Here is a 14,808-nt window from a genome sequence, read left to right as displayed (position 1 = left end):
TTTAAAAGTGTGTTATTAAAAATTATAATTTATGGTTTGCATTATCTCAATAAAAATAATAATAATATAACACTACGGGGGATGGCAACTCGGGATAAAGACAATATTTTTAATCCATTTTTAATTACTTAATTTTTTTAAAATAGAATAGAATCTCGTGGAAAAAAGAATTGCACACCGAGTGAACGCCAAACAAAATTGTTGACAATTGACAATCTGAGCATTTGGATCAATGTCCCTTTAAGGCAATCGTCCATCGAGTAAACTGCATTCGGGCAAACGGCATTCGGAGAAGTGTATTAATGTGTACGAGCCGACCCGCGGCGTATGATACGCCGCTATTTAGTTGTTTTATTTTCTACTTTTCAGTAATTCATAATTTGTGAATTCGACAGTACCAACCAATGCTGCCACTGAAAATATTTGCTTTAAAACACTAACCCCCCTCCCCTTTCCCCCAACCCTACACCCCCCCCCCCCCCCCCCCCCCCGTGAAAGCAGCCTCCTCTTAGTTAAATCCTATAAGTTTAAAATCGTTTCAAACTAAATTATCTGCCCCTAATAGCCGTTAACAAACCCGGCTCTACGATTTGTAAACACAGCGTGACCACAGCTCACCAGACCATGTGGGGGTGGGGGTGGGGGTGGTAGTGATAGTGATAGAGAGGAAGAGAGGGGACTGCAAAGGCGCGCTTGCAGCTTGTTTTCTAACGGCTCCCAGAAGAGTATTATATATATAGATGTGCATAAAAGCTAATGTCTTTTTAATAGTATAACTAATCGTTTACACAAACAAAACCTAATAATGTATTGATGTATGATCTTAATCAAATCAACTTGACAAAAGAAATATTTGACACTCACATGATTAACCTGACGTAACGACCAACAAGAGGCTTGACACAGTTCAGTGTAAATACACCAATTGTCGCTGCTTCTGTCTGTTGGTAACAGATGTCTCCAGACACTGAAGGAAAGGATGGCGTAAGTCTGGGATCTTTGGTAAATACATCAATCTGGAAATTGTTTAATCTCGTAGCCCATTGTATGTTGTCGTTTCTGGATAAAAAAGTTAACATAATATTTATAATAAAGTTTATTAATTTTAATTTACATAAATAACTACTCTCACATAAACGCATATATATATATATATATATATATATATATATATATATATATATATATATATATATATTTATTTATTTATTTATTTATTTATTTATTTATTTATTTATTTATTTATTTATTTATTTATTTATTTATTTATTTATTTATTTATTTATTTATATAAATAAATAAATAAATAAATAAATAAATAAATAAATAAATATATATATATGGTTCCATGACAAATGATCTCAGGACAAATGATCTCAGACAAAATATCTCAGACAAAATATCTCACGGACAAATGATCTCAGGACAAATGATCTCAAGGACAAATGATCTCAGGACTAATGATCTCAGGACAAATGATCTCAGGACAAATGATCTCAAGGACAAATGATCTCACGGACAAAAGATACCAGGACAAAATATATCAGGACAAATGATATCATGGATAAATGATCTCAGACAAAACATCTCAGACAAAATATCTCACAGCGAAATTTTAATAATATGTACGATGATTTTAGTTGATTTGAACCTTTTTTATTGACTGTTAATATGGGCTTGTTTACTTTTTTTACGCATAATAATTGTGAATAAAATGAATTTGTTAAACCTAACAAACCATCAAAAGATACAACATTAAGGTTCAAAACAGGATCGTAACGATAAACTATTGTTTTTATTGCATCATTAACACAAACCTAACGTTTACGTTTCTTTGCTGGCAGGTACATCAGTATGATCACACCTCTCATATGTGATTATATATTGTGTGAACTCTTGCTCGACATGTCCTAATTTTACATTTCCAAATCTCTCAAACCTATCTGCGAGGTAACGAAAGAGGACATAAATGAGTAATCACCACTAATACTGCTTTGTTTGATGCACACTACGACAAACTTAGCTCCGCGATGACCGCTGTTTGTTTAAAAAAGAATTTGTCACCTGATCACTAAGGTGTGACCGACGCATAACTATTGACTGTTGATGCTAGTTGTATTGTCCATGGAGGGCGGATGTCTTTTCCTTAAGGCATGTCTCTGCCATCAAAGCGGGCGGCCACCTTGATACGAAGGTGTGTCTTTATTGTTATTTCATTCCTTTTATCTAGTTTCGTCCACCTGACGTGGTACGATTGTCTCATGTTTGGCAAGCCCACCTAAGCTGTCTATCAAAAACAATCTTTAATCTTCGTATACTATATTACTAATACTAACTTTAAAATGTTTAGTGCAATATTACAAATTTATACGGCAAACATTTCTTACAATTATTATATAGGCCTATAAACAATATTAAAACATAATAAACAAAACCATATGACAATCAATAAAAAAAAATTCAGATCAGCTAAAATCATCAACTACTCTATTAAAATTGGGTGTGAGATATTTTGTCTGAGATATTTTGTCTGAGATCAATTGTCCGTGGTATCATTTGTCCTGATATATTTTGTCCTGGTAACTTTTGTCCGTGAGATCATTTGTCCTTGAGATCATTTGTCCTGAGATCATTTGTCCTGAGATCATTTGTCCGTGAGATATTTTGTCTGAGATATTTTGTCTGAGATCATTTGTCCTGAGATCATTTGTCCTGTCACCATATATATATATATATATATATATATATATATATATATATATATATATATATATATATATATATATATATATATATATATATATATATATATATATATATATATATATATATATATATATATATAAAACATTTTTAACACTGCGGATTGTCTTTCAGTGGCCGCGTCTAAACGATTACGTCATCGCATTATAAAATAAACTAAAATAAAATTATTTATACTAACACTAATTAGATCCATGATTTATGTAGAAAAAGGGCACTTATTTTCCATAAATAAGAACTCATGTAAAGTAATTCTTATCATTAATTTTCCCGACAGAAGTGTATTTTTTGCCTGAAAAAAAATCAACTCTTTATTTTTTTTTTCTTTAAAACTAAGTAATTATTTTTCTTCAATAAATAAATAATTACTTAAAATTTGTATCAGCGATTATGGCATTCAATTACGATTAATTTATATCGAAGATGTGTTGGGTTTAAATCAACGGGTAAAAAGATATGGGTCATTAAGCCGCAGAGGTACTGAAAATAAATAAATGGAAACGAAATTCCGGTAAAACGTGAAAATAATTACGGGTTTGAAGAGCTAAAACCCAGACCCGACACAAAATATCAATAACTCCACATAACACAACACATAAATCACCTAACACAACACATCACATGGAGTAAACCAAAACACCACACAACTCGTCCCACAACTGAAAACACTTACATAGCTCGGCACAATGAACAACACCCCCGAACTAAACTTGAAATAACCCTGCCTCGCATGTCACAAATGACACTATACTATCAAAACTCTTCGACAGAGTTTCGTCGGTTAGGCGTGTAGGGTTAGATTTGGTTATTTTTACATGGACAATACTATAAAGCAAAACAAGTGTTACAATACCTGATTTACTCATGTATAAGAAGGAGAAAAAGAAAATGTATAAGTCCGTCTCAAAACACACCTGTTAGTTAAAACAACTGATTTGATGACGTAATTATCCATTAGGTCCACCATCCACCAACCGTTATTTTCTAACAAGGTGTGTACACATTGTACACCCGAATCTGCAACAGTTGTTCCACCATCGTTTCCTTTAATCGGAGTCCAGTCCTCATACACCGAAGATTGGTAAGCTGGCTTGTAAAGAGCTACGTTGTATAATTTATATGTTCCAAATGTAGACTTACAGTAGTACACGAAGAGCATAAACAGTATTAACATTTTGATAATGTTAACGCACATCGTTTCTTTTCAATAGTGATTTTTTCTTTTCGAGTTCCTGTGGGAGTAAAGGCTGCACCCACACCTCACCATCGGAATCTGTTAGGGCAGCTCTTTTTATTTAAGCGGAAGTAAGCAATGCAGTCCTTGGTTGTTTTCAAAATCTCCTACTATAGGATAGACTAGGTTCGCCTACTTTTAAATAGAATATCAATATAGAATTGATAAGAAAGTTACATTTGAAAATAAATAATATTGACAAGTAAAGGCTATGGAAGCAAATCCAAAAAGAAAAGCAGGCTGAAATCGGAGACAATGGCCTCAATGGCGCATAACCAGTTGACACGTATCCTTAATTGTGATGGAGGCGTTGTCGAGTCAACGAAAGCTCATGGTTAATCAATTCGAAAAAACTAGTCTCGAGTTCAAACCCTTTGGCAGATAAGGCTCGATCCCTTCCAACACTAAAAAATAAGAACGAAGAAGAAGACAAAGAAGAGACAAGTAACGATTTGAAATAATTTAGTGCAGATTTTATATATCTAACATCTTATTGATTATATCCGTTGTAATCAAAGTGGTATCTTTGAAAGCACAAAATACCAGCACTATTTCCAATAATGATCTTGAAGCTAAATAACACAGACGATCATTTTCAAATCATTAACATTTCTTCGTGTTTTTTGGGCCATTGAACGAATACACGTTAAAAGAGTAAACACAATTTTATTTTCCTAATAGACCAACTTAGTTCACTAGTCTTTTGATACTGTCAACAAGTATTGATTGTGATTGAATCGTGACCTACTCGAATTTTCTGATGATCCGATGATCTATGAACCTCACACCAAAGAAATAGAACTGCACTTTAAAACCGTTTTGGGACTATATTCCAACTGAATGTTAAAAGTTTGTTTCATCCTAATTTGCAACGCTTCTAGCGAAAGCTAACAGTTACCATTCTTGTACAAACAATTTCAAAAACCGCTCGGCTGGACAAAAAGTTTACAAAGGGAATAATTTATTGATTATAGTGCTCATTATTCAGCCGTGACCATGCGAAAATGTTTAGTGTGTGTGTTTGTACTGACGGAGGGGTGTGGCAAGTAACAGGTTCGTCAAATAAATTTATAACAATAAACGAGTCAAATTTCGCAAAGATTTGTTATATTTCACTACACATACTTGGTATGTAAGTGTAAATATGTAAAAATCTGCTATATATATTTTGAACAAAGAAGCAGGATAGAATTATATCGTACAATAAGTGACTTAATGCAATCTATGTGTTGTTGAGCAAAACATGATTTTTCTAATAGAAAAATGTTATAAATAATTAAAAAAAAAACAGTGCAGCAGTCAGAGACATGAAAGGGAACCTACTATAAGAAAATGTGTCTAACTATCAGGAATCGATTATTATTTAACTATATAAAAACGATATTCAATAACAGAGCGTAAAACCCTTTTAGTGCACTACATGAATGATCATAGGCTATTGAAGTTTAACGAATCCAGACAACATCAAAGACATAATACATTCTCAACAAATGAGCCATGTCTATAGCTGCTAACTCAGCCAAGCATTTGAATTTTACTTGGTTACGTTACAATTCTATTTGCTTTAGAAGTTTAGTTTTCACAAAAATAATAAAAGGATAAAAACACAATATCTTAGTAGTATGAGAGAAATTATGTTGTATAATTGAATAGCAGCAGACTTTGAAAGATACAGCAATCAAATTGTGTATTTCGTTTTGTCAAATATGATTTATCCCTAGTGACGATCACTTGTATTCGAATTGTTAAAATTATCAGTGAAAAATTTACATTTATGCTAATCTATGTGAGTTCAATGGTTTATTTAATTCCGTGTATGAAACTGGTCTTCTGGTTTTTACAAGCGTTTATTTAACTCACTTCCTCGTCAGTCTGTCAATTTGTCCAGACTGAAACGCCCGAGCGAAATTTCGGACACTTCTAACTGACATATTTGTTTCAACGTTGGCACGTGGGTCAAGACATAAAGACAATGCAACCTGACATTAAATTTGACTTAATTGGTTGCCTGATTAATGTTTTATGAATTAATTAAAATTTTGTCCAAATTAGAGGGCTGTTTAATCAAACTATTCCGCACTTTTAGACACGCGTCATTACGTTCAATAGGTGCGCAGTGGTGTTTTGTCATGCAACTCTAGTTTCAATAAAACATGTAAAGAAGTAGCCTACTAACATATTTTTCATAAAAAAACGTTTTAATAACAAGCCCTTGCGAAATTAAGAATTATTTTTTTGACAGAACACTTCCCTAGAGTGTTCTAATCAACTCCCAAGTCTCATGGCTATCGGGTGAACGCTGTCAAACCAAAATCGACTTTTATTTTTATACGTCGTATATAGAGAAAAAACTAATCGCGAATTTGAAAATGTTTTTAACGCAGAAACCTCCCCAGGAATATTCTCAACATCTTCTCAAAGTTTCATGGCGATGGTGTGAACGATGTCACGGCAATTCACTTTTATTATTTTTATATACGATATATAGAGAAAAATTGCACACTCCCGTGGCGCCGCCCTTGTGAAATTAAAAATATTTTTTTTACAGAACCCTTCCCATAGTGTTCTAATGAACTCACCAAAGTTTGATGGCGATCGGATGAAAGCTGTCAGGGGCGCCACCCCTGCGAATTTGATTTTTTTTCGCAGAAACCTCACAAGGAATATTTTCAACAACTTACCAAAGTTTCACGGCGATGTGATAAGAGGTGTGGTAATGCATAAAAGACACACAGACAGACAGACACACGCACTCACATACATTGCTTTATATATATATATATAGATAGATAATTTAAATAACTATAAAGAATAGCGTGGGTCTCTTCCTAAATATTAGTAAAGGTATCCAATAGATACTAACGTGACCCACGCTTTTCTTTATAGTTATTTAAATGGTAGTGTCTAATATTTAGGAAGAGACCCACGCTTTTCTTTATAGTTATTTAAATAGTAGTGTATAATTTATTTTCTACATTTTAGTGCAATATTACATAAAAGCTTGTTATTTAAACGTTTTTTATGATTTTTTTTCTTCATGTTTAGCAATGTAGAGGAAGGCGAATGATGTCGTAGGTAAGGTATATTTTGAAAAGTTGTAAAACTTTTATCAGTTAAATCATCAATTTAAAAAACTGAAAATTACAGATTACTTATTCGAGTATCTTGTCCTTTCTCCTCTATATTAGGAAATACGTTTATTTGTACTATTGATGTTTGGTTAAATGAACGCTATTTTAATTTATTCTTTAACCCAATTCGTTTGTTAAAACAAAAATTTCTTATTGAACGTTCGATTGTTTTCCAGTCGATATTTCTTGATAAAGACATAGGCAGTTACTGTTTTTTGGACATAGAAAATCGATATTACACTAAATTATATATAAAAAACTATCATATGAAATCAAATATGTGTATAGACATAGGTAATATGGAAATCGTATGCAATAAAACAATAGACCTATTATTGAATTTACAACCAATTTTTTTATGTTTTTTTTTTCGATTGTTTTTACGTCTAGAATCTGAATAGAGAAATAAAATTAGTTTGCAGTTGCTTACGACCTTCTTTTCTATGCACTATTGTTTTTAGCTCTCATTTTTATAAAAATTGAGCAGGTGTTCAGGTGCTATGATGTAACAATAGCCTAAGTTTCAAAATGACGACCTAGGTCTACATGCTTGTTAATTTTAGAAAGTTGTACAAATAAGGAAATGAGTTAACCAGGCAGTGTTAACAATGTTATAGAAAAAATAAATTAAACTTCAGAATGTAAGCTTTTAATATTTAATCAAAGTTTTAGAAAGTAAGCCTTTGTTTAAATATCGATAACCTATTTACTAAACAACCAAACTGAAATTTTTCAAATTGTAAATATTCAAAGTGCTGTTCGGTCTTTTTGCAAACATTTGATGAAGTGCGTATACATTCTTTTTTATTACTTCCAGAATAACGCTTGTTTTAAGTTCTAATGGATCAAGACAAAAGAAGATAGCTTAAACTATATTTAATTAACTTCTCTCCCTTTGTCAAACTGCTCGCTTTACTAGCCCGTCATGTGGTGTGTGTGTTACAATCTAAACAAAAACCGATAACGTTCACAGAAGTGTTGTAAGCATTTTCTCCTTATTGAATTTAACCGTAATTTTTAATACGATGCTAAAATTAATTTTTAAAGGTGTTTCCTTTGAACTATTTTATTTTACAATTAAAACAAATATAAAATATTATTTTTTAATGTTCTACACTTCAGTTTGTGATACATTTAAAAATAATATAATACCTTATTGTATTAATACTTTTTATTTATTGATTTCACTATTAATTATGCTTTTTAATCCTATCGATTTGTATAATACATTGTTCATGTCTTTAAAATTGTGTTTAAAATGTTTGCACTTCTTTTGAAGTAATTTATTAATAAAAATCATGTTGTTGCCTTTAAAAAAAAACTTAGTACAATTGATTTGAGACGAACGTACTTTTGTTAAGTTACCAAAAGATTTATAATAAATTGTTAAACAAGTGGACACATTACATATATAATGTGTTCATGTTAAATTTAATTAGGTGGAAACCATCTTTCAATTTATCATATGACCTATTATTTTTAAAGTTATCCCTTGGGGAAGGGTCTTTATACTTTGTATATTCTTTTTAACCAATGTCCGTGCCCCAAATGTTCAAGTGCACTCCCACACCCTAAAATATCTGTTGCGTGTCTGAAAGAAACACTGCAAATGAGTAACCTAGCAGTAAATATGGCAACCTTGTGCCCAGTGATCAATGTAAAATGTAACATTGGAATTGCAGACCCTTTTCATTGTAACTAAAATATAACTAACTAGAACTAATTAAGGAACGTAAATAAATCAATCAACATTCTAATTTTTTTTAAAATGTACCCTTATTTTTTGTATTTGGAAATCTCTAGTAATATGTAATGTAAATGTTTAATACTTTGATTCTACCTAACTAAACAATAGAGCCTGGGTTCCAACAAGAGGCGTTGCGAGGGGGGGGGGTGGACGTCACCGGGTGACACCCGACCTAGCGACGCCCATGTCTCCAACAAGTCTCACGCTTTCAGCCTAATAAAAAAAAATACATTATTTTTATTAATTTTGAAATGATAACCATTCTTTAGTTACGTGCCTTAGAATTGCACCGAAAGGACAATTCTTTAAAGAAATATCGAGATGTATTGTAAGTGTAATACTGGTGTACACATCTGAATTATCATGAGTGTTTCACATCGATTTGTTAATGTGTGTGAAAATATTTAATGGCTTGACATATTTTAGCAGAATTGTTATGGATGAAAGCTCTGCCTGGTAATCGAATACGTATTCTGCGTCAACTAAGTAGTGAGTGCATAATTGAAAACAAACAGAAACACTTAAACGAATTACAGTGTAAGACGACTTCGTTTGATAAAGCTCATTCAGAACTTTGCACCTGGCAACTGCAGTTGATTTAACCCACCTGCATTAAATCTTTAGATTTGTGTGTGTGTATGTGTGCTCTAATAGCATTTTTAAAAGCTGGTTACAAAGACCTATAGTCCTACTATTCAAACTTCTGCAATATGAAATTCTAAATAATGCCATATACATATCCAACATACATTCTACATGATTTATATATATGTATATATATATATATATATATATATATATATATATATATATATATATATATATATATATATATATATATATTTACATATATACATATATATATATACATACACACATGCTTATATATGAGTCCACCCCAGTGTTTCTTCCAGACTTTTATCGAGGGGGTCCTCGAAATTTTCTGGGGGCGGACTAAAATTTCCGAAGGGGGGGGGGGGGAGGGAGGGAGGGCGGACCCTGGTTAAAAAAAGATAATTTCTATATAAATTCTATTTCATTCGGGTGGGGAGGGGGCGTTAGATGTTCTTCGTGGAGTCTCTGCTCCCCCCCCCCCACCATGAACAAAGCCGGTCCGCCGTTCTCTTGAAATGTACAAGTGCCTCCTTGAAGAAAAACGTCTAAAAAAATAAACACTTGTTAATTTTAGTATACTGTGTTGTCCATGACCTATATGTATAGTTAGACGTCAGTAGTAACATTTTAACAAGTACATTGATTTAGTAATAAGTCAAGGCCAAATTCTGTAATACAATTACCAAATTTTGTTTTAAGAAAAAAATTAAGTGATGCATTTTTAAATTTAGAACTAATCACCAACACGCTTAAAAGAAATGCACGCGTGTGCAATAAATATAATCTAAAATAATTTCAACACGTGCAAATAAACAATATAAATTACGAGCCGACCCGCGGTGTATCATACGCCGCTTTTTAGTTGTTGTTTTTTCTACTTTTCAGTAATTCATAATTTGCGAATTCGACAGTACCAATGCTGCCACTGAAAATATTTGCTTTTAAACACTAACACCCCCCCCCCCGTGAAAACAGCCTCCTCTTAGTTACCTCCTCTAAGTTTAAAATCGTTTCAAACTAAATTATCTGCCCCTAATAGCCGTCACCAAACCCGGCTCTACGATTGTAAAATGTAAACATTTAACGTGAACCACAGCTCACCAGACCATGTGAGGAAGAGAGGGGATTGCAAGGCGCGTTTGCAGCTTGTTTTCTAACGGCTCCCAGAAGAGAATTATATATATATAGATAGATTGTTATCATGTAAGAAATAGAAGTAGGATGATAGCACGTACCAATTCACAACATTACTTACCATCATACTACGATCACTCATATTCCTTGTATTCTACTATGACCTACTGTAGCTGTCTACTACCATTACTTATCCTCAATGTATGCTACAATCACTTACGATCAAAGTATGCTACAATTAATTACACTACCTCCTTATTACTATTACTTACACTAAATACCTGCACCATCACCTACACCGCCTACCTTCTACCATCACGTACACTACGTACTTGCTACCATCATCTACACTCTCAGTACTGTTCCATAACATACACATACCTAATGCTACATATACTCAATTTCTGGTAACGTTACATATTTTCCCAGTTTACTGTATAACTTAACACGTTGTATCCTACTATTACCAACACACCCTATTAGCGAGTGCTACCTAGAGTCCCTGCATGTTTATTATCACAAATACTATACGCCTACGTATAGTACATATACGGCCTGTATCACCTTTACCTACAACACCTGTAGTCTAATATGACATAAGCTACTACCTGTAAGTAAATTGGATCTAAACTACACGTTAGTCATTATCACCGGTTATACCTTATTTCAACTAACAAGTCCCACGTCTAATGACAAATACAATTTTTGCATTATCTTGAGCTTGATTTTTAACAGAGGATTTGTCAGTACGTGTTAGAATCAACCAATAGAAATCAACCTAGTGTTGTTTATTTTTATCTGTCTACATTATAATAATTAAGTCGAGTCCAACAACGATTGTTTTTTTGTACATTGCAAAAAATCCAATGCTATTGACCTTTTTCCTGTATGTTAAACAAACATCAACATTTGATTATGAAATGTTTATGTATGTTTTTACAAACTACAGAAATGAATTCATTATTTGTTTTTAAATTCTCAACAGCGGACGAAAATGAAACAAATAGTTTTTCTTCTTCTGATGTGTCTTGCAAATCTTATCGTATTATCAGACAGGTAGGATAAATTATTTACAAGATGTGTTCTACATGAAATCTCAAAAAGACGTAAACATTTTTTCAAACCATCAGTTTTATTTAAAACATATTAAGTTTTTTTTAAATGAAATTTAGGTTTTATGTATGCGAAATTGTAAATCGAAAAATTTTTTAAAAATGTTATCGTATATATATAGTAACAATGGTCTAATTATAGTTGTATTTTAAACACGAAAATGATAATTTGTACTTAAATGATGATTTAAGGTTTTTGGTTTTTTTTCTAGCGTTGTGGGTTGAGGGGTTTTGGGATAATAAGTAGAGATGAAAATAAATGTAGGATTACGAAAATTAATATAAATATTATAAGCAGTCGAAATGATATGTCGAGTACAATGAGACACATCACATCAAATATTCCTCCCTTTCCATCATCTAAATCAATAACAGCACGGGTTTGTATTAACATTCTTTAAATAGATTTATTTACAAATTTTAAACATGAATAATAATTGACCACTTGGGATGTGCGTACGGTGGCTTTGATCTATCTGTCAGACATGTGTGGTTGGGGGAAAAAGGGGGGGGGTGGTTTTGGGGTGGGAGTGGTATGTACTTCTTTCTATCTTTCGGATTGTGGGGACTGTTTTAACGTTAATTTACTCCAAGGCTTATCAAGTGATGCATGGTTAGAGACTGTTTTAATCAATATAAATACTGTTTTTCCTCTCTCTTGTTTAGGTTAGGTGAGAGTTTCCAGTCTATGTCGTAGCTTTTCTTGAAATATTTCTTTTAACTCCATGTCAGAGTATTTTTAAAATAAAATCTGATTTAATTCCTATGTTCCCATAAATTCGATCTATAAATAGCCGTTGCCTCAAGTCTATTTTCGTCTTCTATTCTGTAACTAGTCGTGTTAATTAAATTATGTGTGATTGCTTTATTTGCTGTGGCTGTTTGATTGGTAGCTTTTATTATTTGTGCAAGTTTTTGCTTTGCTTTCTGTACTAATGTATAATCTAAATAAATGTGTTTCTCAGTTTCTTGTATATTTTGTTAAAGTGTTTAACATTTTATTTTAACATTTTCATTTGACTTTGTATTTCGCGAAACTTGTCTTGTGTTAAAGATCAGTCTTTATACTTCATGCGTATGTAGCAAGCCGGTCAAAACTATTTAAACACGAAGTGTTATGGTTACCTATGCTTGTTTTATTTTTATGTTTATTTGCATGTATAATTTTGAATACTTTTATTTTTATAGCTGTGTCATTACTTAGTAAGCCTTATTTTAATAATAATTAAGTGAAGAAATAGATTGTAATCTGCTTAGTACAAAATAAATTAAATGTGCTTTTTGGACAACCCTATTAAATTATTTAAATAGGAACGATAAGTTACGAAAGATGTTTGAAGTTTTGTCTATCTTTCATACTACAGTACAGCTCGTGTAGTGTTTTTTTGTCCATGAAACAGTGAGTTAGTTACTGTAGTTGGCTGTAGTTGATTTAAAAATGTTTTTTTACGAATACCCTAGTCTATTATTGTGCAAAAAATGTATTTGATAGTTTTAACATATACGAACCTTAGAAAAACGAAAAACTTTAAAACATTTTCTCACATAAAATTTATGTTACCTAACCTTAATTAGGTCAATCGATTTGGGAAAGTATGATTTCATTAAACAATTATTTTTTGCAACGTTTTGAACGTAAATTACAACAAAGAGGGTTTCTATACAAGCAATAAAATTCGTCTTACTAAAGAAAAAACAATTTAGGCTTGATTAAAATAACTAAAAATGAATCCATAAATGCAAAAAAGGAAACAATATGTTCTTTTGCAGCTTTGATAACATTTATTCATAAAATTAAATTTCCAAAATTGTTTTAGGATGAAGTTAATTTTTTTTTACAAAATTAAATTGACATAAACAAAATATTCTACCATTTTATTCTTTAAACAAAAGTTAAAGAGAAAGCACTTTTTTGGGACCAAACTGGATAATATTGCGGCCTTTTGGTTTTCTTATATTGCATATGTATACATATTAAGTACTTGCATTTGAGACTTTTTCTTCGACATGTTCGTTTTGATAAGTACTATAAAAAAGCATATTTATACATAAAATGAGACGTATATAATAGACGATCTCATCTTACAACTCAAATTTCTACTGCAAAACGTTTGCTTTTTTGTTTCAAACAGTTGCTGCAGCAAGATCGGTAGTTGTGACTCTAAAACTGGTTACGATTGTTGTGATGACTATATATGTGTGCCACTGAGAGGGTAAAAACAAATTATTTTTCTGTTTATTACAATCAGTTTCCATTCCATTCTGAACGTTAAACACAACCTTTAATACCTTACGGTCGATGGGGCAGGTGAAGAAGAGTTCACATGTTTCAGGTGATATCGGCATATGAATGGACAGTGTGGTCAGCACTATGCCAGGCTGACTTTATTTTCCCTTACGTGAATAAGTTACTCATTAAAGCTTGAAATAACACACAGATGACGTACAGATACGAACTTGATATATTTAAATTCGAGATCTTGGGGTTAGCATTCGAAAGTTCTTTTCTTATGCCATAGGGGTCGTCCATAAATGACGTCACACTCGTAGGGGGGAGGGGGGTCCGTAATTTTGTGACGGTGTGTGATGAGGGGGAGGGGTTTAGATGGTGTGACGTCACGTTTTTGCATTATAAAAAAAGCAATGTTAAAAAACGAGTTTTAGCCGTTATTTCGCGTTTATATAGCGTTTTTAATAATTGTAAATGGAATCGATCAAAATATCGATGTTTTAAGCAAAATTCAACAGCAATTTTGAGGGAGGGGAGGGGGGGGGGGGAATTGTAGGCTGAAGTGAGACGTCATTTTAGGGGGGGGTCTGGCTTTTTGTGACGACGTGTGACGGAGGGGAAGGGGGGGAGGTAAAAATAGTAAAAAAAAGCGTGACGTCATTTATGGATGACCCCATACTGTGCCATATAATTTAGATTGAACTATATAATTACACGAGGGATGAAGTTTGGAACTTTTATAACATGCCAAATAAAACGCTACTTTTAGAAGTAATTTTATTTAGAATAAAAAAAACAAAACATTAAAATTATATAATATCAACGCTCCTGTGAGTTACAGG

General features: G+C 32.4%; 1 long non-coding RNA gene across 1 annotated transcript; it reads left to right on the top strand.

Moving 5' to 3' along the window:
- Positions 1-11,439: 11,439 nt before the first annotated feature.
- Positions 11,440-13,949, top strand: LOC131949287 (uncharacterized). The gene is made up of 3 exons (XR_009388143.1): positions 11,440-11,510; positions 11,610-11,680; positions 13,869-13,949. It is a non-coding gene; the product is annotated as an uncharacterized LOC131949287 (long non-coding RNA).
- Positions 13,950-14,808: the final 859 nt, after the last annotated feature.

Source organism: Physella acuta, unplaced genomic scaffold (genome assembly GCF_028476545.2).
Source record: "Physella acuta isolate Inbredline_101_S28 unplaced genomic scaffold, ASM2847654v3 ptg000686l, whole genome shotgun sequence".
Lineage (NCBI taxonomy): Eukaryota > Metazoa > Mollusca > Gastropoda > Physidae > Physella > Physella acuta.
Note: the sequence above shows the minus strand (reverse complement) of the source record. Positions and strands in the feature narration are given on the sequence as shown.